The 26623-nt window shown below is 41.5% G+C and overlaps 1 pseudogene; it reads left to right on the top strand.

The window, feature by feature from the left end:
• Window positions 1-388: 388 nt before the first annotated feature.
• LOC116561352 lies at window positions 389-8959 on the top strand (annotated as a pseudogene).
• Window positions 8960-26623: the final 17664 nt, after the last annotated feature.

Raw genomic sequence — 26623 nt, 5'->3', positions numbered from 1 at the left:
CAATAAAAAGTTTCAACAAATAGGAATACAAAAATGAACCTATAGTGCCATTGCAAAAGTGAAGCATTTTAAAGCTTCTGGGATAGAGCAGCCATTCAGTCAACACATTTCCCTTCGGTAAGCATTCTATGGCAGTGGTGTCTGGGGAGAGCCTGGAGTCATCCAGGAGAGAAATGAAATCTCAAGAGACAGCAAGAGTGAAGAAGGAGAAACAGTGTCTTCAGAGCAGAAATGGCAGATAGAAGAGATATAGGCCGGGAACTGATATAAGCAAAGGCCTGGGGGTGGGACCAGGCAATCAAGGCCACCTTAGTCACGTCACAGAGGCTGATTGGGGAGGCCAAAAGGCCACATAACATGGCACTGCGAGTGAGGGTGGTGAAGGCGAATGGAGCGTCAAGAGCCAGGTCGGGTTAGTAGAGGCTGGGGATAGAGGATGGTGGAGGAAGCTGCTGGTTCATACTGAGCAGGTTTGCTATGGAGCAGAAGCTGAAGACCGTACAGTTAAGAAACTACACCCTTTTCTTGCCACTATCCTTCCTTTCCCTCCCATCTGCAATCTTCATAAAAAGGCTTCTTTCGACTAAATGTGCTTTAACATCACCTTTTAAATCAGAGTACAAAAGGCAGATGAAAACACAAGTCAGGGTGCAGAATTGGGGATACTATTCATGCTTCATGTGAAGGAAGGAGTCATTCAATTGCACAGAGACTGAGTGTTCTCAGCCAGCAAATGCATGATTCAGATGTGACCAGCGGAAAACAGACGTCAGAATAAACGTGATAATGAACTCGAGAGTGACTTGAAAGTCTACAGAACTGCATAAATATGGGCTGGAATGATTCATGGTCAGGTGAAATCATGATGTAGGATTTTTAAAAATGCTATTTTCCCATTGTCTTCTTCTCCTACCTTCAAAAAGACACCAGATTGCTCTTGATTCATTGTGTTGCTTTATTCTGTCTCTCTTAAGTTCTAAAACCGTGCATTGCAAAATTTCTTAAGATGACTCAACAGTTAAGACTAGCTAAGGTGTTTTAACTGTACTCTAAACTGAAATCTCTGTGAATTATTTTATTTGGATCTTGAAGTGCTGAGACAGAATCACCGCCCCTGATGCTGAAGTTGGTAACTCATTCAGCCTCGTTAGCATGAACAAGTCCAACCAGGCATGGCGTGATAGCCTGCTTTGAGTCTCCCCTGCATTTTATGAGCTTGTGCAAATGTAGCCCAGAGAGGTCAAATATGGAAAATCTAATCTAACCACCCGAGCTTGACATGTAATGGGTTTCCTTTTTTGTCTCATTGTTTCAAAGACTGGCCAGGCAGGTGATCTAATGTGTTTGATCCCTTTTCTACTTGTCAATGTACCATGGAGCGTTCCAGGACTTATTTGACCTGTGTTCCTTTTTGTGGTTACTTCTAATGCCTGAAAATGAAAACTGTTTCACTCTTTAAGAATTGCCTATGTAATTCAGTTTTGCAGAGGAATGCAGCGTGCATGCCAGTTCAGATCCAACTACATTTATTGAGCACCTGCTACATATTAGACGGGCTAGGTGTATCACATCCATCACCTAGGGGTTGAGTAGGGCAGATGCTAACAGCTGGTAACAGCTATTTTAAGTCTGCTTGAGATAGAAAGAGTGTCTCACTTTGTGTCTCCCCAGAAGCAGCCCATGAGATAAGGATTTGATTGCAAGGTTTTTTATTTGGAAGGTGATTTCAGTAAATAGCAGTAGGGGAGTGGATAGTGTAGACAGGGAAGAGAAGGAAGCTGATAAAAGCTTCAATCAAACAAGTTCCATCTGTGGGCAAATGGAGCTTAATTCTGCTGGAATCTTGAGAAATGGATCATGTGCCTCAGAAAGATCTCATCATTCATCAGACTATTCCATGGCGGCCGCTCCCAGGGATGAAGAGTCCCTCGGTTTTGCCCTCAGGCAAAGATTTCAGTGCAAAGGCAGTTGAGCACACATGGAAATGTAAGTGCTTGGGCAAAATGGCTAGGGCTGCAATAGTGTACATCACACAGAGGGAGGAAGACCAGAGCTACGCCCTTTCAGGGTTCGTTAACCCTTTCAATCTAGAAATCTAAATTTGATGGAAGCAGGTGGTGGGGGGAGATTCAAGATCAACGTTTCTATTTGGTGTCTTTACCTTAGTCTGTTAAGCAAATCTAATGTCACCTGGATGACATCCTTGTGTCACAGTGTCAGAGGACAAGAGATACTGGGTTGGAACCTGGAAGCTCAGGGGCCTAGATCACAGGTCCCTGAGGGAAAGGGGCAGAGGAAATTTCAAAGCAATATTTGTTTATATTATACAAAGCTGTTGTCCCCATCTCCAGAGGACCTAAGAGGGACCATGTGGAGAGGGAAACATCCAGATGAAATGTTGACCCATGGTTCTCACTAAAAATAAACCATGAACCTCTAGGACCTACTCCCTAACGCCAAGTGTTCTGCAGTGAGCAGGTCTATGCAAACCTACTCCCAAAGGCCAAGGGAACCAAGAGGCCAAAGAAAGAACTTGGTACATCTAGTTTCTCAGACAGAAACATTTCACAGGGCCTTACTAGCCGAAGCCATTCCTCACAGAGGTAAGACACGATGGCGGATCCCTGTGCCCTTACTCCTCAGACCCAGGGTGTATACACCATAGGGAAGAAATGTGTAGGACAATTAACTTGATGCCTCCAAGAAAAGCAAGAATGCTATGTGAATCTGCCTAAAGACAGGATTTATGGTGAAGGTTGTTTTTACCTAAGGACAGGATTTTTGGTAACAATAGATAAAGTGGAAATCTTAGAGGCATTTTCAGAACAAGAATTAATCAGAAGGCAACATGGCAGGTTAGCATCCAAGATGGAGTTGCTTTAGCCTCCATGCTGAATCATAGATTTTATACCTCTGAGACTGAGGAGAGGTGGCCAAGGCAAGTGAATGAGGAAAGAGCCCTATACCCAATGCTCTGAGAGCCAAGCTGAGGCAACACGGAGACATTGATTAGGGCTCGGGAGCCAGGCTGGTTCTGATCCTGGCTCAGTCACTAAGTGGCTTCGAAGTGTCTGTGATTTGGTTTTCTCATCACTAACTACCTCAGGACTGATGTGAGTCTTGCAGGAGGTGGGTTCCTTTTAATGGAAACCATTCTTGTGCACGCTGCCTGTCACCAACAGGGGGCAGCCCAAGGGCCATCTTACTGTACCTAATTAAGGAAGACAAGAAAGAAGCAATTTAAAGAGGGGAGGGATGGTGGGGGATGGGGAGTTGGGGAGAGATAGCAAGGGGAGATATGCCAGATGTAGGTGATGGGGAGGAAGGCAGCAAATCACACTGCCATGTGTGTACCTATGCAACCATCTTGCATGTTCTTCACATGTACCCCAAAACTTAAAATGCAATAAAATAAATAAATGGGAAAAAAAGAGGAAAATATAGAATTAATACAAGTCTCTAGCCCCAGGATCAATGAGTCTTGATTTTGACCTATTCTTTGGAACAGTGAGAGAAGAAAAGGAGGCAGAGGAATAGATAATGGAAGGAAAGTGAGGGAAGAGGAAAGAAGAGAGGGAGTTAAACATAGGCTGGAATGTGCTAAGAAGCTAAGAAAAGTCTATTCTGATTTTTTTTTTTTATGGAGAGGCAATTTTGACTCCACATTCATAAGGTGTTCTAAAGAAATTTACATTTTTAAGTGCTTTTTTTTTTTTTCAAACCAGCCTAGGCAATATGGTGAAACCCCATCTCTACAAAATAGAGAAGAAAAAACAAATTAGCTTGGCATGACGGCATATACCTGTAGTCCCAGCAACCTGGAGGCTGAGGTGGGACAATCATTTGGGCCTGGGGAGGTCGAGGTTGCAGTGAGCTGTGATTGTGCCACTGTGCTCCAGCCTGGGTGAAGGAGTGAGACCCTGTCTCTAAATAAAATAAAATAATTTTTTAGCTACAGATAGTCTTTTATATTTACAGAGGTGCGATTTCAATCTCTGTCAGATATATACAAAGAGGCAATTAAAAAAATAATGTCTTCAAATGGTTTAATGTGCGTATGAGTGTGTGTGTATGAGTGTGTGTGTGTGTGTGTGTGTGTGTGTATGTATAAAGGTATTCATGAAGAAGTCTTGCTTTCAATCAGTTCTCATTCTCCACTTCTCACTCCCACAGGTGACCACTTTTGTGAGTCTCTTATTTATACCTCTAGAGTTTCTTTATGCAAATACAAACCAATATGAATATATATTTAAAATTTTCCCCCCAAGAGATGTTTAAAATAAATAATAATAGTAAAAGCAAGTGACATTTGATTAAGTATTAACTATATACCAAGTACTCATTTTACATATATTAGATTGATTTTCCAGGTAACAAAAACACAGAGAGTTAAATAATTTTCCCGAGGTCATAGAACAAGTAAATTAGGGAGACAAAATCTGAGCTATCTTGGTGTTAGAGTCTGAGCTCTTAGCCATGATGCAATACCACCACTTAGCAAGTAACTGATGTCCACAGAGAGAATATTCCTGGTATCGCTAAAGAGATAGTCTTTCTATCTGTGCCCAGAAGCCATTCCTTTACAGTCACAACTTTTAGGGCCCCACAAATTATGGCATCTCAGGAAAGAAGTAAATCCATTCCTTGGACTTAAGGATCAGCTGTAGACTGAGCAGTCTACAGGTTCCCAGAATCCTCTGAGGGGATCATTTATACCAGAGAGATGTACCAATCTCTGTGTCAGACCAGAATTAACCATGAGTTGTAACCAACATGCAAAGTAAGAGCTTTATAGTGTGTGGTTCTTTCATCTACCACAGAAAGTGCATTAGTCTACTCTTGTGTTATATTCTTGCTATAAAGGAATACCTAATACTGGGCGATTTATAAAGAAAAGAAGTTTAATTGACTCGTGGTTCTGCAGGCTGTACCAGATGCATGGTGCCAGCATCTGCTCAGCTTCTGAGGAGGCCTAAGGAAGCTTTTACTTATGGCAGAAGGCAAAGGGGGAACAGGCATCTCACGTAGTGAAAGCAGGGGCAAGAGAGAGAGAGAGCAAAGCGAAGTGCCACACACTTTAAATTCCAGACCTCATGAGAACACACTAGGACAGCCCCACAGGGATGGTGCCAAGCCATTCATGAGAAATCTACCCCCATGATCCAATCACCCCCTACGAGACTCCACCTCCAACACTGGGGATTACATTTCAACCTGAGATTTGGGGGTGGGGACAAATTTCCAAACTATTTGAAGATGAAAGCTAAATTCCTCAGCTAAATCTGATCCTCCTTAACCACCAGCACATTGCTCAACATCATATTTTTACTCTCACGGCCTGCCTAGCAATGTTCTTATGGAACCACTGAATATTCCTTCCTATTTAAGGCTTCAGAAGCACCCAGGAATTATGGTGTCTTGCAAGAGAGATTTTTCCCCATCTGGTTGAGCAGAATCTTAAACTTTATGATCTTGGAGCCAAAACAATAGACACCTGAGAATGGAGAAACAAGTCTGTAAGCATCACTTGGAACAGATGAATCCCCAGAGCACAGCAGCATTAGACTTGCTTTTGCCCTGTTCAGACATACAGAGACCTGGCTTGCTGGCCTCTGTTAACTGTAGAGTTTAGCAGCATCAGCTGATTCTGGGGAGCTTTGCACTTAGAAGACTTCTCACACTGTCTTGGTCCTCAGCTTTTCAATAGGTTAGTTGTGCAAGGATCTCAAGTCACCTGGATTCACAGTTTCCATTTCATTCTTTTCCATATTACATCCAAACCTATTTTGGTCATCCATAACAGTACTGGCAACTAAAGAAAAACATTAAGGTTTTAAATAATTAAAGTTAGTTTTATTCAGAAGTCTTACTGAAGACTATAGCCTGGGAGCAGTCATTTAGAGAGGTTGTATCAGACTAGTCCGAAAAGTGTTTCAGCTTACTGTTTATATACGGGTTGTGGGGGTTAGTATGTGTAAAATCCTATCAACCTTTCTCAGAAGTTAAATTGATGCAGAATCACAGCAAAGTTTGAGTGTGACCGTATAGTTTGTTACAGATTACAGAGGTATAATCACCAACCTTGCCAGACATTATCGTTTGTGTAGGAAAAGGAAAGACTTAGGGTCATTTATCTTTTAAGGAATTTAGTGATTCAGGCAAGAGACATGGTGGGGGCCATGGATTCCATCCTGTTTTGTCCTCAGATCATCTTAGAGCTGCACATTGTCACAGAATCAGGGGCTTTGTGAAACTATGCTGGCAAGCAGAAATGAGCAAACATGGCTTCCTACACAGGCTCGCTACTTTGTCACACAATATCCTGCTCAGACCTCCTTTCAAGATAAAACCTTCTGTGAGGAAGGTAGTGAGTTCATAACCTCCTGCTGATGCACCCATAAGACCTGCCTCACTGAGGCCACACCTGGGCTCATACCATAGCCCGTGGCCAGACCACATGGAACACTAAGCTCTGGCCATTTCTGCCTGGTGTGGGACTCCTGTGGTGGGCAGTTATTCTGGGCATTCCCAATGGCCTCACTGAGACTTTCTTAGAGCTGCAGTGCAGACGGAAGTACTTCCTGCCCAGTCCTCCTTCCCACTCCCTCTCCCTTCACAGGTGTCCCACCCATGTCACAGGCAGAGGCTTTCCCCGCTAATCAGGCTTATCCTTCATCCTGTCATCCCATCCTTCATCCCACCCCAAATTTCTTGCTCTTCTAATTCCTTCTTGTGATATGCTTCTTTCAAGACTAGGATGGACACAAACCTCCATTGAAAGTGCTGGGGCAGAGACCACAGGGACCTCACTGCCAAATCCAAAAGCCTTTTGCAGATCTTACTTCCCTCCACTTCTCCAGGTCAGGTCTTCCCTGTGCTGTCAGTACCCCTGCTGTCTCTTGAGTCTTTTTACCCACCTCAGCTGTCCTCTTCAGACCCTGTGGGTGCCTATCCCATGGCTCGCTCCTTAAGTCTTTGGGCTTTTTGCTCAGCCACACAGTACCTTTGGCCAATTTATTCAACCCCTGATAAACCTATAATTTTCAAATTATCATATCTTGCACAAATCATTTCCTTTAACTTGAAATCCGTTTATACCTCCTTCTTTCTCTCCTCATGTTGTGGGTTGAGTTATGTCCCCCACAAATTTGTATGTTGAAATCCTAACCCTAAATATCTCAGAATGTGCCTTTATACAGATAGTTTCTTTATGAAGCTAAAACCAAGTTTTTATGGTGGGCTTCAATCCAGTATGATCATGTTTTTAGAAACGAGGGACATGTGGACACAGATACAGACATACATAGAAGGAAGAAGATGCAGAGAGATCCAGGGAGGAGATGGCCATCTGTAAGCAGGAAGATAGGCCTGGAAGAGATCCTGCCCTCACAGCCCTTGGAAGAAACCAATTCCGCCTACACATTGATTTTAGACTTCTAGCTCTAGAACTGTCAGACAATAAATTTCTTTTGTTTAAGCCACTTGATCTGTAAGACTTTGGCATAGAAACCCTAGCCAGCAGAGACATCATCCTTGTTTCTACTGTGATTGGTCAGTCTCTGTTGTTAATGAAGTTATTACAACAACCTCTGTAGTAGGCAGAGTAATGGGCCCCCAAAGGTGCAAGTTCTAATCCCCAGAATCTGTGACTGTGATACCTTACATGACTGCGCTGTTGTGAATAAGTATCTTAAGATTGGGGGATTATTCTAGATCAACTGGGTGGGCTGAATGTAATCACATGGGTCCATATAAGAGGGAGACAGGAGGGAGGTTCAGAGGCAGAGAAAGAAATGCAATGGTAGAAGTAGACCTGTATCATGTGTATGTGTGTGTGTGTGTGTGTGTGTTTGTGTGTGAATGAGAGAGAGAGATCTAAAGATTCTCTGCTGCTGGCTTTGAAAAGGAATAAGAGGCCACAAGCCAAAGATGTAGGTGTGCTTTAGGAGTTGGGAAAGATGAGGGGTAAATTCTCCTGCAGAGGACCCAGAAGAAACGAAGCCCTGCCGACACCTTGACTTGAGAACCTCTGACTCCTAGGTCTGAATGACAATAAATTTGTGTCACTTAAAGCCATTGTTTGTGGCAACTCATGACAGTAGCCATAGCAAACTAATGTAGTCACTAAAGTGCTCTCCTAAGCCTTTCTTTAGTTTTTTCATCCTTTAACTCCATCATCCCCCTGATAAGTTTTTCTCAAACACTCCTAAGACCATATGACTGTAGCTACATAGAGTTACTCACCACTCACCTTCTGACACACACTTCCAGAGACAGCCCAGGAAATTGTGTCATCTCTATTTGATTGTAAATTTTTTTTTAGGTGGAGTCTTGCTCTGTTGCCCAGGCTGTAGAGCAATGGTGCAATCTTGGCTCACTGCAAACTTTGCCTCCTGGGTTCAAACGATTCTCCTGCCTCAGCCTCCTGAGTGGCTGGGACTACAGGCACCTGCCACCACGTCAGCTAATTTTCGTATTTTTAGTAGAGTTGGAGTTTCACCATGTTGGCCAGGCTTGTCTCGAACTCCTGACCTTGTGATCTGCCCATCTCAAGACCAAGGATGGCGTAGTGGAGATCATCGGCAAGCACGAGGAGCAGTAGGATGAGCACGGATTCATCTCCCGCTGCGTCACCCGGAAATACACGCTGCCCCCTGGTGTGGACCCCACACAGGTCTCCTCCTCCCTGTCCCCTGAGGGCACACTGACCGTGGAGGCCCCCATGCCCAAGCCAGCCATGCAGTCCAACGAGATCACCATCCCCGTCACCTTCGAGTCGCGGGCCCAGCTTGGGGGCCCAGAAAATGTGAAATCCAACCAGTCTGCAGCCAAGTAAAAGCCTTAGCCCAGATGCCCACCCATGCCACCTCCACTGGCCATGCCCCCCACCTGTGTGTTCTTTTGATACGTTTATCTTCTGTTTTTCTCAAATAAATTTTGAAGCAACCCCCCCAAAAAATTAGCTGCCACCATGCCAGCTAATTTTCATATTTTTAGTAGAGATGGAGTTTCACCACGTTGGCCAGGCTTGTCTTGAACTCCTGACCTTGTGATCTGCCCATCTCAGCCTCCCAAAGTGCTGGGATTACAGGCATGAACCACCATGCCCAGTCCTTGATACTAAATTGTTTTACACCAAAAACCTTGTCATAAATAACTTAGCAATTTTTCTTTTGCATAGAGGAAGTTGGAAGTTCTATATGGCACCTGTAAACTGTATTATATGGCATATGTAAAGCCTGATGCATGGTACATGTGACATATGCTATATGATACATGGAGAGTGTGTTTGGATAATACATGTAAAGTGTATTACATGGCACATGTAAAGTATGTTCTATGGCACATTAAAGCTCTCCATTTTCCTCCTCTATTTCCTTAGAATGAAATCATATTACCTCTATTAGATTCATGTGTGCCACATGCACACATCTGTGCAGATATCAAATTAATGGTATGTAAGCTATATGTGCATAATTGCAGAACTAGGTGGAAAATGTGATATTCTTTTCACTGAAGAGGAGAATATGTTTTCTGATAATATCACTTATTGGGTTTACTATTCAGGGAGCTATTTTAGAAAGAAATTTTATGAAAGTCAAAATCCTTTTTAAGCCCTTTATACAAAGAGCAAATCATGCAAAAGATAAAAACTGTTGTGCTTATGTAATCAATTGAAAATAGCAAAAAATGAAAAGAGGTAATTGGCAAAACAAAATGCATTTGCAATCTTGGCTTGATTCAGCCAGAGTATCATTACTAATGATGGATGGTTATTTATCCAATGTTAGCACAAAATGAAGTTAGTTTATTTCTGAATTTTAAGCATATAGAAAGAACATTTGATTTTATTTTTGCTGTGAACTAGAAAAACTGAGATGGTTTTGCTGGTTTAAAGTACCTTCTACTTCTATTGTGCATCAAAGTGAGTGGTCAGTGGGTGTGACAGTCAGGATCCTTGAAAAAGTGTTGAAAACTGGTCCTTGAATCTAATCCAGCAGGCCACCTGCTTTTGTAAATAAAGTTTTATTGGAACACGGCCACACTCATTCATTTACATATTGTCCGTGGCTGTTTTTGTGGTACAACAGCAGTGGAGTAATTGTAGCAGAGACCATACGGCTGGCAAAACCTAAAATAGTTACTCCCGGGCCCTTTACAGAAAACATTCACTGACCCTGTTCCAGAAGGAAACAGACGGCACACTCCAAAGGGTTTAATACAAATTATCCCGTGATGGAACTATTTACAGAGCTGTGGACAGGTGTAAAGGAACTGTGAAGGATGGGGTACACAGGGATGAACGACAGCAGGGAGCAGTTGCCACTCTCAGGCCTTCCAGGCCAGGAGGAAGCCGTGTACTGGAACCGGGCAAAGCTGCAGGCATGAAAGAAAGGCCTGGGAGGGAAGAGAATATGCAACTTGGGATCTTGTCTAGTTGGCTCAGGATGCTGTAACAAAATACCACAGACTGGATGACTTCAACAACAGAAATTTATTTGTTCACATTTCCGGAGGCTGGAAGTCCACAATCAAGGTCCAGCAGGGCTCAGCCTCCGGGGAGCGTTCTCTTCCTGGCTTGCAGATAGTTGCTTTGTCCTCATATAACCTCTTCTCTGAGCTGCATGTGGAGAGGCAGGGAGGGAGGGAGGAAGGGAGAGAGTGAGGGAGAAAGAGAGAGAAAGAGACAGATCTCTTCCTCTTCTCCTAAAGCCACCAATCTCATAGCATGAGGGACCCGCTCCTGTAAGCTCATTTAGCCTAAATTACTTCCTGATTCCAAATACAGCCATGCTGAGGGTGAGAGCTTGAACATATGAATTTTGAGGGGGCACATATTTAGTCCATAACACCTCTTTGCCTCTCATCTTTTGATGGTATCTGCCCCTCTCATGCCCAACCCGATGGGAAGCCAGAGGGCAGGGAGCCCCGATGATGCAGAACAGCCTCTGGCCACAGAGTGGGGAAGACAAAGCTGTACTATGGATGGGCGGTGGGGAAGGGCAGGGAGGCAAACAGACAGCAATGAAGACAGGGAATAAGGGCAGCTGAAGAGAAAGAAAAAAAAAGCTGCTTATAGAACTGTCCATGAGGAAAATGAGAATATGTTTTGTTTTAAAACCTCAAAGGACTGATTTTCACTCTTATTTAGTGGAAATACATCCAGAGACTGCAAGCTTAACTTTCTCACAAACACGTACATGTAAAAATAGCCTTTTGGAATGTAATTTATTGGTAAGCAAAGGATTGCAGCATTTGACTTGCAGTTAAGATGTCACCTCCAAGTTTATCGTAGGTCCATGGTTTGAACAGCTTAGATTCTCAGCTTTCCAGAACATTTATTAAGCGTTTGTGACACAGTGTGCTGCTAAGAGCTCTGCAGGATAGAGAGGTTTATAGATGTTGTGAGACTGGTACCCAAGTGCCTTCATCAGGATCAGCATGGAGCAGACTCTCAGGACTGCAGAAACAAGATCAATTTCTTTTGACTGGAATGACCAGTCAAAGGCATGGTGCAAAAGGCAGCATTTAAGGTACTTTTGTTTTTTACTAAGGAAACAAAGTCCTTCGGTCCTTAAGCGTGTTTTGAGCCCAGTCTTGGTGTAGTTACCGCCTATATCCACGAGATGGCAGGCACGACCTGAGAAGAGCCTGCAGGAGCCACCACTGGATTTCAAGGTCTCTAAGCTTAGCCAGCTGGTGAGGTCTCCAGAGTCTCAAGAGAGGTTTGAGGGCAATAGCTTAGAAGCTGGGATTCAGTTAGTAGCTTTTCCTATGTAGGAAAAAGCATCAGATCAGAGGACAATAAAGTAGCTAGGGGCAGTCATGGGGACCTGAGAAAGGAGGTGAGCAAATTGAAGCAAAACCTGGATAGAGGAAGTAGGGTCATTTTAATAATGTGTTGCTGCATGGGGAACAAATCACAGGGACAGGCAGAAGGTCAGGGGAGCCAGAATGCCAGGTTGGAAAATGAAAGGCTAGGCGATAACCAGGCAGCAGAATGGAGGAAGTAGTGAAGAGGAGAGGGGCGTGTCAGGACAGCCAGAGAGGTCTGAGCTTACAGTGCTAGTCTTGCCCTCCCGTCCACATCCTGTGATATGTCAAGGAGGGTTGACTGCTAGGATGGTTTCTAACTTACTGGATCTTGGGGGAGAAGCAGGAAGTAGAAGACACAGAATAAGTCAAATCCACAGCCAATTTGGAGAATGGCAAACTCTTCTTTATTTAAAAAAAGAAATTTAGATTCAAGAGCCACATGCACAGGTTTGTACTATGCTGCGTAGCACTGGGGTTTGGGCTTCTAGAGAACCCATCACCCTAACAGCGAACACAGTATCCAGTAGGTAGTTTTTCATCCCTTTCCTCCCTCTCTCTCCTTCCTGTTTTTGGAATCCCCGGTGTCTTTTTTTCCCGTCTTTGTGTTCATGTGTACCCATTGTTTAGCTCCCACCTGTAAGTGAGAACATGTGATATTTGATTTTCTGTTTCTGGAGGATAATGGCCTCCAGCTGCACCCATGTTGCTACAAAGGACATGATTTTCTTTTTATGGCCACATAGTATTCCATGGTGTATTTGGAATTTTCTTTATCCGTTCCACCAGTGATGGGCACGTTGGTGATTCTGTGACTTTACTTTTGTGAATAGTGCTGTCATAAACATATGAGTGCAGATGTCTTTTTGATAGAACCATTTCTTTTCCTTTAGTAGATACCCAGTAGTGAGATTGCTGAGTTGAATGGTAGTTCTAGTTTTAGTTCTTAGAGAAATCTTCATACTGTTTTACATAAGGTTGTACTAATTTATATTCCCACCAACAGTGTGTAAGTGTTCCCTTTACCACTCTTCTTCTTGGAAGCACAGATATAACTATCTCACTCCAAGTGTTTTACTTTTTTTTTTTTTTTTTTTTCAGATCCAAGGTCCTGCTCTGTTATTCAGTGTGGAATGCATTGTGAAATTATAGCTCACTGCACTGTAACATCAATCTCCTTGGCTTAAATAATCTTCCTGCCTCACCCTCTTGAGTAGCTGGGACTATTGGCATACACACCATGATGAGCTATTTTAAATTTTTTTTTTTTTTGTTAATAATTTAAAGAACAATTTTAAACTATGTTACCTGAGTTGATCTTCAACTCCTGGCCTCAAGTGATTTTCCTGCTGTAGCTTCTGAAAGTGCTGGGATTACAGGTGTGAGCCATTATGCCCAGCCCCAGCCCCAGATGTTTCGTTTTATAATTAACCTCCAGGAATGTATACATGGCCTTGGCTTACTTCAGGGTTTCAATGTAGTTTAGAGGTGTTTGTATCATTAGAATCCCCCAGACGTCTTAGACATCTGTCTACTTACCCCCGGTACAAATGGAGCTCTGCCTCAACTCAGAATGTGGCTGACCCTGCCAGTCCTCCCCTGATCACTTTAAAAAATGTGCTAAAACAAATGTATTGGGGAACGTCAAAGAAACACAACTGGACATTTGTTAAATTGATGAAAAAGGGTTGTATTCATTAACTACTGACAGCATTAGTGTGTTTCCTAATCAGAAGTACACTCATGTTTCTCTATTAAACGATTACCGGTATTGATCAGGGGTGGGTTAGGCTGGTTACAGTCATTTCTAAAGTTATAAAAAGCCACCAGGACATAGTTTTAGAAGTATACCTAGAATATGCATGACATTAAATCTCTCAGGAATATTTGAGTACTCAAGTATAGTCTAGTTCTTTTTGAATAGCGTTGGCTTCCCCAAGAGCACATATCTATTGGGGGCGTGGGATGTGGTGGATGTGGTTTTGATAGCCATCTTGACACAATGCGCATGGTCCATAAAGAGCACTGTTCTGTGGTAATGAACATACGCAAGAACACAGGTATTCTGACATGCTGGCCAGGGTGATTTCCCACTTCATCATACCATGGGTAGGAGTTTGAAATATCCACTGCTGAACATGTTGAGGTTTTAAAATTAGGATGGAAACCGAGGTTTCTATCAGTAGAACATCTTTATTCTTCCAGAAATTGAGCTTCATATTCTTGCTTCCAAGTCTCTGCTCCACCGTTTTTATCCCCACTGCTTCTCTTTGAGGTTTTCTCTTTTTGGCTCCTAAAACATCTGCACACTCTTGCCACTCTGTTAGCCTCTGAGTGCTCCCTTCAGTCCCCTTTCCACTGGGCCATGGGCTGCAATTCATTCTGACCTGCCTCTTCTCCAAGGCTTTCCATATCTCACTTGATATTCAATGCTGTAGATTGTATTTGCATTTTTTTCTTCTCTTAGCATAAGGGATCCTCTCCTTCAGATCCAATTACTGGAAGAGTATAGATATATCATAACAAGTCTGTTATAAAGTCAAGAAAATAGAAATAACTATAAACACGTAGACGGAGACCCAGTTTTGGATTAGCCCAAGGGAGCTATGTTTTACCAAAGCAGTTTCTGCTCTCAGCCTATGTACTGGCTGCAAAATCCCTACTTACTTCTGCTTTGACCTTCTTGATGCTAAACTTTCCTTTTGGGATACATGTAGTAAAGAGGGAAATTAGGGCAGTGTGATCATCTTGCATAATGTCACAAAGGAAGAGTATGAATAGCAACAACCCTTGGTATTATAAAACTGTCATTGGTCATTTATTTTTATAATCCTAATTAATTTCTGTGGGGAATTTTTTATGGTATCTAAAGAGAAAAGCAAAGGTTCAACCTTGGGAAAGTATGCTAATAATTTAGCTACAGGAAAGCTGCGAAAGAAGCACACCCAAGACAGTAAAACCCCAGGCTCAGGCTCTACTGATTCTAACTTTGTGATAATTCCCACAGGATTTGATTGAATTGTTTTTGCATCGTGAATTTGCTTAAGCAGACCCATTCATGGTTGGCAAAGCCTCAGGGCTGTTCACAAGCAGGGTCATTTATATACATAATTGACAAGCACTAATCATAAAGGACTACGTGTCTGTTTGTTATAGGAGATTTTCTAAAGATCTCTGCCAGCAGCCTTTTGCTAGTTTAGTTCCAGTTGCTGTGCTGTGTGTTTTTGAGAATAGTAGCTGCTTTTCCTTGACAGTATTTTATTTGTTATTTCATCAGATAAACATTCGACTACTTACAACTCAATATATTAATTGAAAGTTTTCTAATTAGCAAAATTTTATAAAATTTATTGAGTTTAGGTGAATGTAGTCACTAGGTTAATTCATTGTAGAGTATTAAAAATAATGTCACCTGGGTTTTTGTACTGAATGCACAACTTGCTAATTGGGTGACTAGGGGCAAGTTACCTAAGTAGTCTCATCCTTAGTTTGCTTAGTTGTAAAATGAGGACATTATCTACCTGCTTGCCATCTTAGGATTTTGGCAAGGATAAAAAGAAATAATTTGGTTTCGCAGAGTAGGTCATGCCTGTAATCCCAGCACTTTGGAGGCTGAGGTGGGAGGATTGCCTGATCCCAGGAGTTTGTGGCCAGCCTGCGCAACATAGCAAGTTCCCATCTCTACAATAAATAAAGAAAGAAACGACTAAAAACGTACCCAGGCATGATGACATGTGCCTGTAGTCACAGCTACTTGGGAGGCTGAGGTGGAAGGATGACTCGAGCCCAGGAGTTTGAGGCTGCAGTGAGTCATGATGCTTCTACTGCACTCCAGCCTGGGGGACAGAACAAAATTCTGTCTCAAAAAAATTTTTTTTTGGTAAAATGTTTTGCTGAGTTGTACAATGTTACATAATCATGAATACATTGGCATTGGCCTTTGGCAGCTAAATTGGATAATATAGTGGTGTATTTATCCTCTAACTTCTATTATTTTAAGCTTATTTGAAGGACATTAAGAAACTGAAACTGTCAGCAAAATTATCCATTTGCATTTCCAGAACAGCACCTGGAAAAATCTCCTACTCCTAGGTTGACCATAGCGAGGCACTGAGGCTCCTAGAACCGTCCTGCTGGAGACATCCACACCTTGTGGGTGGTCAAGCGAAATGGTCTTCCTGGCCTGCTCTGAGTTCTACTAGACCAGGAAGAGTGTATCTTGTGTCCTGGGTGTATCTAGTCTTCAATAACTAGAAATTATTCCTACTTAGATGAATTATTACTACTCAGATGAATAATCTTTTAAAAAGTACATAGTCATGTGTCACTTAGCAAAGAAGATACACTCTGAGAAATGCATCCCTAGGCAGTTTGTTGAGTGAACATCGTAAGGTGCACTTACAGAAACCTAGAGGGCAGAGCCTACTGCACACCTAGGCTATGTGGTGTAGCCTGTTGCCCCTAGGCTGCAAACCTGCACAGCATGTAACTCTACTGAATACTGTAAGCAATCGGAACACAATGGTAAATATTTGTGTGTTTAAACATATAAAGGGAATGGTAAAAATACGGTATTCTAATCTTATGGGACCACTATTGTATATGTGATCTCTCATTGACTGAAACATCATTATTTAGTGTGTATTACTGTATTTGTATTTGTTTTGTGCTATGAACAATGTGACCAACATGATTTTTTTTTAATTATTATACTTTAAGTTCTGAGGTACATGTGCAGAAAGTACAGGTTTGTTACACAGATATATGCATGCCATGGTGGTTTGCTAAATCGATCAACCCATCATCTACATTAGGTATTTCTCCGAATGCTATTCTTCCCACCCCCACCCTCTGAGAGGTCCCGGTGTATGATGTTCCCCTCCCTGTGTCCATTGTTCACCTCCCACCTATCAGTGAGAACATGTGCTGTTTGGTTTTCTGTTCTTGTGTTAATTTGCTGAGAATGGTGGTTTCCAGTTTCATCCATGCCCCTTAAAAGGACATGAACTTATCCTTTTTAATGGCTGCATAGTATTCCATGGTGTATATGTGCCACATTTTCTTTATCCAGTCTATCATTGATGGACATTTGGGTTGGTTCCAAGTCTTTGCTATGGTGAACAGTGCCGCAATAAACATACGTGTGTGTGTCTTTATAGCAGAGTGATTTATAATCCTTTGGGTATATACCCAGCAATGGGATTGCTGGGTCAAATGGTATTTCTAGTTCTAGGTCCTTGAGGAATCACCACACTGTCTTCCACAGTGGTTGAACTAATTTATACTTCCACCAACAGTGTAAAAGCGACCAACATGATTTAAAAAGTAGAATAGATATCCATTACACCCTGTTGAAAGATAAGATTGATGTCTTGAATGTAGACTTTCCTGCCTTTTTTAAAGAAATGGATACCTGTGGCTGTATTCACAGAAGCCATGAATATACGGAATGATCAAATTCACAGCATTTGTAGATATGCAGTTAGCAAGTGGAATGAGTAGATCAAGAAAGGCTATTTTTCTAACTCCACCCTTGTTCAGATGTCCCAGAAACTGCACGATTTATGCAGCTGGACTCACAGTGAGTCCTGAGGGCACAGCCGTGCTGCCCCATGAAGTAAGCATTGAGGGCCTAGAGTATTGCATTAGTTATGGTTTTCCAGAGAAACAGAATCAGTAGGATGTGTGTGGGTGTGTGCACAGTGATAGTTATCTTAAGGCATTGACTCACGTGATTATGGAGATGCAAGCCCAAAATCAAAATCATCGGAACAGTTCAGAAGGCAGGGGTCCCAGGGAAGAACTGATGTTACCACAGAAGCCGGAAGGGCATGTGCAGGTGAATGATTTCCTTCTTGCTGTGAGAGGCCAGGCTTTGTTCTAGTTAGGCTTTCTACTGATCACATGTGGCCCACCCATATCATGGAGGATGATCTGCTTTACTCAAAGCCCACTGGCTTAAATGTTAATCTCATCCCAAAACACCCTGACAGAAAATCCAGAATAATGTCCTGGCCATATATCCACGACCCATGGCTCAGCCAAATTGATCCATAAAATCAACCATCACAAGTCTGTTGTTGAAACATTTGTGTTGTAGTACCTGTGACCTTTAATCTGCCTGATTGCATCAGGAGAAGGTTATAATGTCTGCCAGCCACTTTGAGGCAGGTGCTGGCAGAACGGTGTCAAAGTTAACAACAAGAAGGTAGTGGCTGTTGTCCTGGATGGGCCTTCAACCATTTGTCTTTTGACTGCAGTTAAGATGAGATACATTCATGATGTGCCGTCAAAAGCCTGCCCAGCAGATGCTGAGTCCCATGTGATGACGACAGACAGGTCTGAGATAAAAAAATATTACTTGAACATACTGAGATAAAATTTTAAATAATTGAATAATGGGACTGATTTTCAAATAAGTATATTTCCTCCTGAAATTTTACTCAAGGAAGTAAATAGAGTTTATGTGGCTTGGTTAGTTTAGCTTTTACAGCATTGCTCCTGCTTTAATAATTACTTAGAGATAGTCATTTAGAAGTCCTATTACGTTTACATAAAATTGAATTGATCTCTCTCGAGCACACATGTGAGTGTTCTGGGATGGGTGTTGTGCTGTAATGGGCTATTGATAACCAGCATCGCTAAATACAGCCATGCCACTGAAAGCTAACACTTAATTCTGTTATTTGGCTGCCAGCTGTCCAAAGTAGTGCTTTCCAAGAATACTTTTCATTTGTCAAATTATTGATGAAATCACCACCATAGTTTCTACTTTTAGGGTGCTTGGTTTGGAAGGACTGAGTAAGGATGTGTACAAGCATTCTTCAAATGAACTATTGAACGTATTGCTTTCAAAGTTAAGTTTCATAAATGTCTATTAATTGCAGTCCCCTTGGTGCCATTTATGTTCTGATTTGACTTTAAATCCTCTGTTGACCTCCCTGCCCCCCAGAAAAAAGGAATTAATGTATGTGCGAACAGTCCCCCACAGACACTGGTTTCACTTAGAATTTTTCTCCTTTATGGTGGAGCTAAAGTGACCTGCAGTCAGTAGAAGCAATATTTTGAGTATCCATACCATCATTACGTTTTTCACTTTCAACACAGTATTCAATAAATTACATGGGACATTCAACATTTCATTCTAAAGCAGGCTTTGTATGAAATAATTTTGCCAACTAATGTGGCTAATGTAAGTGTGCTGAGCACATTTAAGGAAAGATAGGCTAAGCTATGATGTTCAGTAGATTAGGTGTATTAAATGCATTTTCACCTTACACTATTGTTTATCAGGACTCAATGCAAGTCAAGGAGCTCCTGTATATATGGTATTAATTTGTCATATTATATGTTGGCGACACTGATGGCTAGTCTCAATGTAATGATTTGACAGAAGATACATATTATTCAACAAAATGTCTCATTTTAAATATTAGATTGGTGTAAAAGTACGTGATTCTAACCTAATAGCAAAAAGTTTGTCAGAACACTGAATACTAACATTGTATTCCAAACTAAATATCAGATCTACAGTGGTTCGTTCAGAGTTGAGAGTCCTGGGTCTTCCAAAGGTTTCACACTCACTGCTTGAATATTATTATATTTGGTAGGTACCAGTTACATTTGTTTTATATGCAATGCCATCTTTCAAGTGTTGGTTTCCTGAACATCACAAATAAAGCAGTGGTAAAGATTTGCCACAAAGGCCGCATCAGAGTCACATTCAAACATGGGGACTCAGTTATGGGGAACTGGAAAAGCCATAGCATATGTGATTCATATGGCACAAAAAATGGTAGTAGGATGACTATAATTTATTTCAAAATGCTTCAGCAGAGACAGTATGACATCAATGAGTGTGTTAGTTCATTTTAACTGACCATTCCTGTAATCCTATCACTTTATTAGCGTCACACTCCACAGGTGATTGTTAAAAGTTCTTGAGGGCTTTTGCCTACATCAACACTGAAGACTTTTTTCAATAGTACAGTAATGCTAGAAATAAATTTTCATTGTTGAATTACATGATTTGTTAAATCACATAATGGGCTATGCAAATGTGTTAAAAATAGACACCCCTTACTATTCTAGATCATGTGACTTAGTTAAATTACTGTAAAGTCTCTCCTTTCCTTTTGCACTGATTGGATTCATGAATCTAGTGAGGACTCATTCATGTTTTTCTCCTTATAAGGACACGGGTCCAGAAGCTGAGAGCAATCAGGTAGCCTGATGCAGACTGAGCTTAACAGAATATTTTTTATAGAATGTGTGGCACTTGCCGTGGATGAATCTATGTGGTTGGATCACCTAAAGTGATACTCACTGACCTTACAAAACATGTTATAATCATGTTTCTTTATAAACGTTTGTTTAGTAAATGTTGGACTGTGTGTTCTGAAACTTGTGTTCATTATAATTTGGTAGCAAAGTTGTAGAGGTGCTAACCCTCACCCACCTCCAAACCCCAGGAACAACCATATCTATTAAACCTACCTAAGACATCTGTTCAAGGTGGGCCTTATCTGTCATGACCCAAGTGGGTAATAAACTGTGAAAGTTATGCCAACTTGGTGATATAAGTCACTCATAATCCTGCTGGTGGCATAGACCCTAAGAATTTTGTTCTTAGAGGAATCCAATGGGATCATAATCCCCCAGGGGAATATTCTTAATGTAGTCACCAGAAGCATCCTTGGAAGCACTTGAAACATTTCAGAAATCAGATAGACATATGTTTGAGAGAATGATAAGATAGAATTGAATCTAACACATGTAGCTCTGTCCCTAATATTTGTGAAGCCCAAATACCATATTTCTGAGTATTTTTAAGTTATTAGCTAACAAACTTTTAAATAAAATATTTGTATATGCCCCTTTGACCTTGCCAAATAGAGCTTCTAAGTGGATGCTGTGATATTCTGGAGGCAGTTGACACTGAGGGTTGTCCTCCTGCCTGGCCCCTCCTCTTCTTCCAGCTCCATCTCTCAACTAGGAAGTTCTTGCGTGAGTATGGGCACTCAGCCCCCAGCCACACTGCCATGACCAGCTATCATGTGACCACCCCTTGTAGCTGGGCACTGCATTCCGGCCCCAGCAACTGCCCTCAGGGTTGTTAGGACAGGCCTCAAAGTTGGGTTCTCCAAGCGCAAACTCAGAGATTGTGATTGCTGTGTATGAGAACTACTGGGGACTTATTTTGGGATCAATCCCTCTGGAAATGAAGGGCTAGGGGAAAGCAGATTTGGGCACAGAGAGAAGGCGGGTTGTAAGGCAGTCTCAGTAGAAGCCTCTGCTGACCCCAAGGGAAGTTCTAAATCTTGGATGGTCCTTCAGGGTTGTCCTAAGATGGGGGGAGGGGAGTGGCCTTAGTACTCTAGTCACTGGTTGTGGGTTGCTCCAGGAAAGGGTGTGACCTTGGGTGAGGTGACTTTCTTGATGGAAGTAATTTCAAGGGCAATAAGAGCTAATGGCAGTCTGCTGCAGCACAAACAGCTGTAGGGGAGGCCAGTCCTCAGTCCTCAGGGCATCTGGGTGGGGAACACAGCATCTGCCCTCAGGTGTTTCCAAAGTACCAAGCCCGTGCTGTGAGACCAGAAGGAGTAGTAGAGATTCCAGCAGGGCAGTGGAACTTCAGCCCAGACTTTTTGTCTAAGAATAGAAGACAGTTGGGGAAGAGCTGGAGCAGGTTTTCTCGAGTGGGCTGTCTTAGTCTGTTCCAGCAGCCATAGCAAAATACCATAGACTTGGGAGATTAAAACCAAACACGTGTTTCCTCATGGTTCTGGAGGCTGGAAGTCTGAGATCAGGGTGGGGCATGGTGAGGCTCTGAGGAGGGCCCTCTTCCTGGCTTGTAAATGGCCATCTTTTTATTGTATTCTTACATGGTGGAAAGAGAGAGCTCTGGTCCCTTCTGCTTCTTAAGAGGGGGCTAATTCCATTATGAAGAGTGTACACTCATAACCTCATCAATGCTAATTACCTCCAGAAAACCCCATCTTCCAAATGCCATCATGTTGGGGGTTACGGCTTCCACATATAAGTCTTGAAGGACACAAACATATAGTCCCACAGCAGGGGCCCCTCTTGCTTGTGCCTAAAGGAGATACTGAACACATTGGAGGGATGTTCCTATGAATGAATATTTGTGTTACTCCAAAGTTCATATGAGGAAACCCTAATCCCCATTGTGATGGCATTTGGATATGGGGCCTTCAGGAGGTAATTAGGACATAAGGGTGGAGTCCTCATGATAGTATTAGTGCCCTTATGAGAAGGGATATGAGAGAGCTTGCTTCCTTTCTTTCTCTGCTTTGTGAGAATATAGTGAGAAGGTGGCCATCTGTCAATGAGGAAGGGAGTCCTCAGAACTCAACCATGCCGATACCCTGATCTCAGGCTCCTAGACTCCAGAACTGTGAGAAATAAATGTTTATTAAGCTGCCCAGTCTATGGTATATTTGTTATAGCCCCTGGGCAGACTAAGATAGATGTTATGGGAAGTGATCTTTTGAAATTCATTGCTGTTTCACTATAGGAAAGATGTAAAGGCCAGGTGCGGTGGCTCACGCTTGTAATCCCAGCACTTTGGGAGGCTGAGGCAGGTGGATCACGAGGTCAAGAGATCAAGATCATCCTGGCCAACATGGTGAAATCTTGTCTCTACTAAAAATACAAAAATTAGCTGGGCGTGGTGGCGTGCGCCTGTAGTCCCAGCTACTTGGGAGGTTGAGGCAGGGGAATTGCTTGAACCTGGGAGGCAGAGGTTGCCGTGAGCCAGGATCGTGCCACTGCACTCCAGCCTGACACATGGCTACAGAGCAACACTCTGTCTCAAAAAAAAAAAAAAAAAAAAAAAGGGAAAGAAGATGTTGTGTTGTATAGTGTTTTCTTTCTGAGAATGGATGGGAGAACTTTCTTTGTCACTTATTTTTAGGAATAATAGTTGCTCCTAGGTGCTTGGTGATTTTCACTTGGTGGGCCACTGTACCTCAAATGCCTCCTTCCCCCTTCTGGTTGGCTCCTAGAAAAGCGGAAATCCAAACTGGTGGTACACTTCTAGAAAATATGCAAGATCTTAGGAGATTTGTTTAGTTTACGGACTTCACTCCTGGCTTCACCTTCTTTTTCTATTCTTCATTTTCTCCTTATCTTAATTTCTTCACCTACTAATTAAACAATGGGAATAATAATGATGAAGATAATATATATTACATGTATTTGTGTAAGAAAGTACATCATTTCTGGAGTTAAGTGGGCATCTGAGAAAGTATAACACATATTTCTTCAAATATTCTTTCTACACCAATCACTTTTTTTCCTTTCTGGGGCTTCAACGGTATGAACGCCCTACCTTCTGATATTGTTTCACAGATCTATGAAACCCCGTTTCATTTTTATCCCAATTGTTTTCCTCTCTGTTCTTACGATGGAAAAATTTCAATTGACTAATAATCAAATTCGCTATTTTTTCTTCTACCATCTTCTTTCTGTTATTGAGCTCATTTAGCAAACTTGTTATTTCAGCTATTAAAATTTATCATTTAAAAATTTTCCATTTGCTTCTTCTTATATCTATTAGTTCATTTTTACACTTCTATAAAGATACTACCTGAAGCTGGATAATTTATAAATAAAAGAGATTTAATTGACTCACAATTCTACATGGCTGGGGAGGCCTCAGGAAACTTACAATTGGAGGTGGAAGGGGAAGCAGGCACATCTTAAGTGGTGGCAGGTGAGAGAGAGAGAAAGTGAAGCAGGAAGAGCCCGTTATAAAACCATCAGACCTTATGAGAACTCACTTACTATCATGGGAACAAGGTGGGGGAAACAGCCCCCATGATCCAATCACCTTCCACCAGGCCCCTTTCTTAACACCTGGAGATTAAAATAGAAGATGAGGTTTGGGTGGGGACACAAAGCCAAACCATATCATCATAGTTCCTATTTCTCTATGAGAATGTCTGGTATTCAAGACACTTTACCTCATGAAGTATAGTTATGATATCTCCTTTAATGTCTTTGGTAATTTTAAAGTCTGGGCTATTTGAGGTTTCCATCAATAAATTGTCTTCACACTTATGAATTTTTCATGTTTCTTTGGGCCTTTATATGTTGAGTGATTTTAGATTATATCCTGGATATTTTCAATATTACATTGTAAAGCTTTGAGTCCTGTTATAATTCTCCGAAAAATGTTGAGTTTTTGTATTTATTTTAGCAGACAAACCAATTAGTCTTAGACTATGGGTTCTATCTACCCTTCTGTAGGTGGTAGTTATAATGTCAGTTGAGTTTCAAAGCCTTTGCTATAAAGGCTTGGCCCACTAAGCAGCTGACCTGGACTTGGATGGTGGTTAATATTGCAGCTCTAATCTTAAAGTCTTCGCTCTCTACTTTGTGTCTTTTCCACATATGTCTCTCAGGAATGAGCCTAGGCTTTGTGCCAGTTCCTACATGAAATTAGGGGATGCACTTCTCTAGCTCTCCTCATTCTCGCAACTGAAGTCACCCTTGGTGCAAAGTGGCAAGAGGCAAAATATTTCTGTTCTATTTTTTAGAACACAAGGTCTCCTTTTCCTTGTTCCTCAGGTCAGAAAAAATGGGCTGATAGTTTTGCTGCTGCCCTTTCCATGCAGTTCCGTAACTGGGGCCACCCTTTCTTCAAAGTGTGGAGGAGAGACAGAAAAAAAAATACTGCTAAACTCATCTACATATGCACTGCCTCTTCAAGTTTTGACTATCTTCTTCAATCTGCCTGCCATGAGTTAATTTTCTGAGGCCTCATGCTGGTGCTTTTTCAGTCCCGGATTTTAGTTGTCAGTGGCAGTGGAAATCCCCATGGAATGTTGGTGTTGCTCATTGTTAAGATATGAGGGGATCCTTTCAATATTTTAATTGTTGGAACCGAGAAGTTCTGTTAGAAAAATAAACTGTAAGTGAAACACAGAGACAGACTTGAGAAAGCCATCAGATTTTGACTTGCCTGCTTGCAACAGAATCATTCCTTATAGAACTGGTTCTCAGATTAAAGGACAGATTGGATTTAAGGGCAAAACACACAAAGATATGCTAAGTCTGTACATCATCCCATTTGTTAAAAAAATAGTAGTTCTTCTTTGTGTTAAAAGTCAGTAATAAATTAATTTTCCCCTTGGGAGTAAGAAACTTACATGAAATGGACCTAAGTTGTCTTGTATTTCAGGGAATATGGCCAAGCAGAAATATTGATCAATTAAAAACAAAACAAAATAAAATACTCTTTTTTTAAAGTTTTTCTTGAAATTCAAATCTTTCAGTATATGTCATTGAAATGCTTGTATAGTTATAATGGTGAACATAGTGAATAGCTATAGGCAATTATTTCTGAGAAGAAAAGAATCAGAATTTTGGTGGAAAGAACAGCAGTTTTCAAGAATGTTTCACAGAAGAACATTTTAGAATTTGTATATTGCAAAAATTTCAGTGCTAGGCAATAAGAGAATAATAGAAATCATATGTGAAGAAGCACTTACTGAATGATTACTATGTTCCAATTACTGTTCTAGGAAATATCCATGCTCACAATAATTCCACAACATGGTTATTATTACCCTTACAGTGTAAAAAAGGAATCTGAGCCATAAAGACCTCATCATTTACCCAAATATAGCCGATAAGCATCAGAAATGGAATTTGAAAACAGGCAGTCTGAGGTCAGAGCCTGTGCTTTTAACTGCTGTACTCTATTCAAGTGGAAGTATCATCATATGATTAGAAAGGCTAAGTCAGTATGGTATAATGGAATCTAAGAGTCAGGACATAGATTTTAGGCTTGGACCTAATTAAGTATGTAACTAATTAAGTATATAACCTTGAAAAAGTCATGCTATACTTTGGCCCTCACTTCTCTTATGATTTCTAACGTATCTTCCCACTAGAAGAAAATATAGAAGAATATCAATCCTTGAAAGGAGTAATGAGTTTAAGCCTAAAAAGAATCCATTCAGTTTGCTGAGAATGATGGTTTCCAGGTTCATCCATGTCCCTACAAAGGACACGAACTCACTGTTTTTTATGGCTGCATAGTATTCCATGGTGTATATGTGCCACATTTTCCCTGTCCAGTTTATCATTGATGGACATTTGGGTTGGTTCCAGGTCTTTGCTATTGTAAACAGTGCTGCAATGAACATACGTGTGCATGTGTCCTTATGGTAGAATGATTTATAATCCTTTGGATATATGCCCAGTATTGGGATTGCTGGGTCAAATGGAATTTCTCTTTCTAGGTAATCAAACACTGCATGTTCTCACTCATAGGTGGGTGTTGAACAATGAGAACACATGGACACGAGGAGGGGAGCATCACACACTGGGGTCTGTCAGGGGGAAATAGGGGATGGACAGCATGGGGTGGGGAGTTAGGGAGAGATAGCATGGGGAGAAATGCCAGATATAGGTGATGGGGAGGAAGGCAGCAAATCACACTGCCATGTGTGTACCTATATAACAATCTTGCATGTTCTTCATATGTACCCCAAAACCTAAAATGCAATTAAAAAAAATAATCCATTCATCCTACACTTAGTATGGCTATATACTCTTTGGGAGCTGAGGATACAGAGTGAGCAAAATTAATAAAATTGCTGATTTTATGAGGCTTTCATGTAAATGCAGAAAGCAAACATGTAAATACACAATGAATACATTATATGATGTTATATAGGGATAAATGATCTAATTAAAAATAATTATTATGGTTTAAATGTGTTCCCTAAAAGCTCATGTGTTCATAACTTAACCCCCAATGCAACAGTGTTGAGAG

This window comes from Sapajus apella, unplaced genomic scaffold (assembly GCF_009761245.1).
Source record: "Sapajus apella isolate SASKATOON/1434 unplaced genomic scaffold, GSC_monkey_1.0 scaffold29, whole genome shotgun sequence".
Lineage (NCBI taxonomy): Eukaryota > Metazoa > Chordata > Mammalia > Primates > Cebidae > Sapajus > Sapajus apella.
This window is presented reverse-complemented; position numbering and strand designations above follow the sequence as displayed.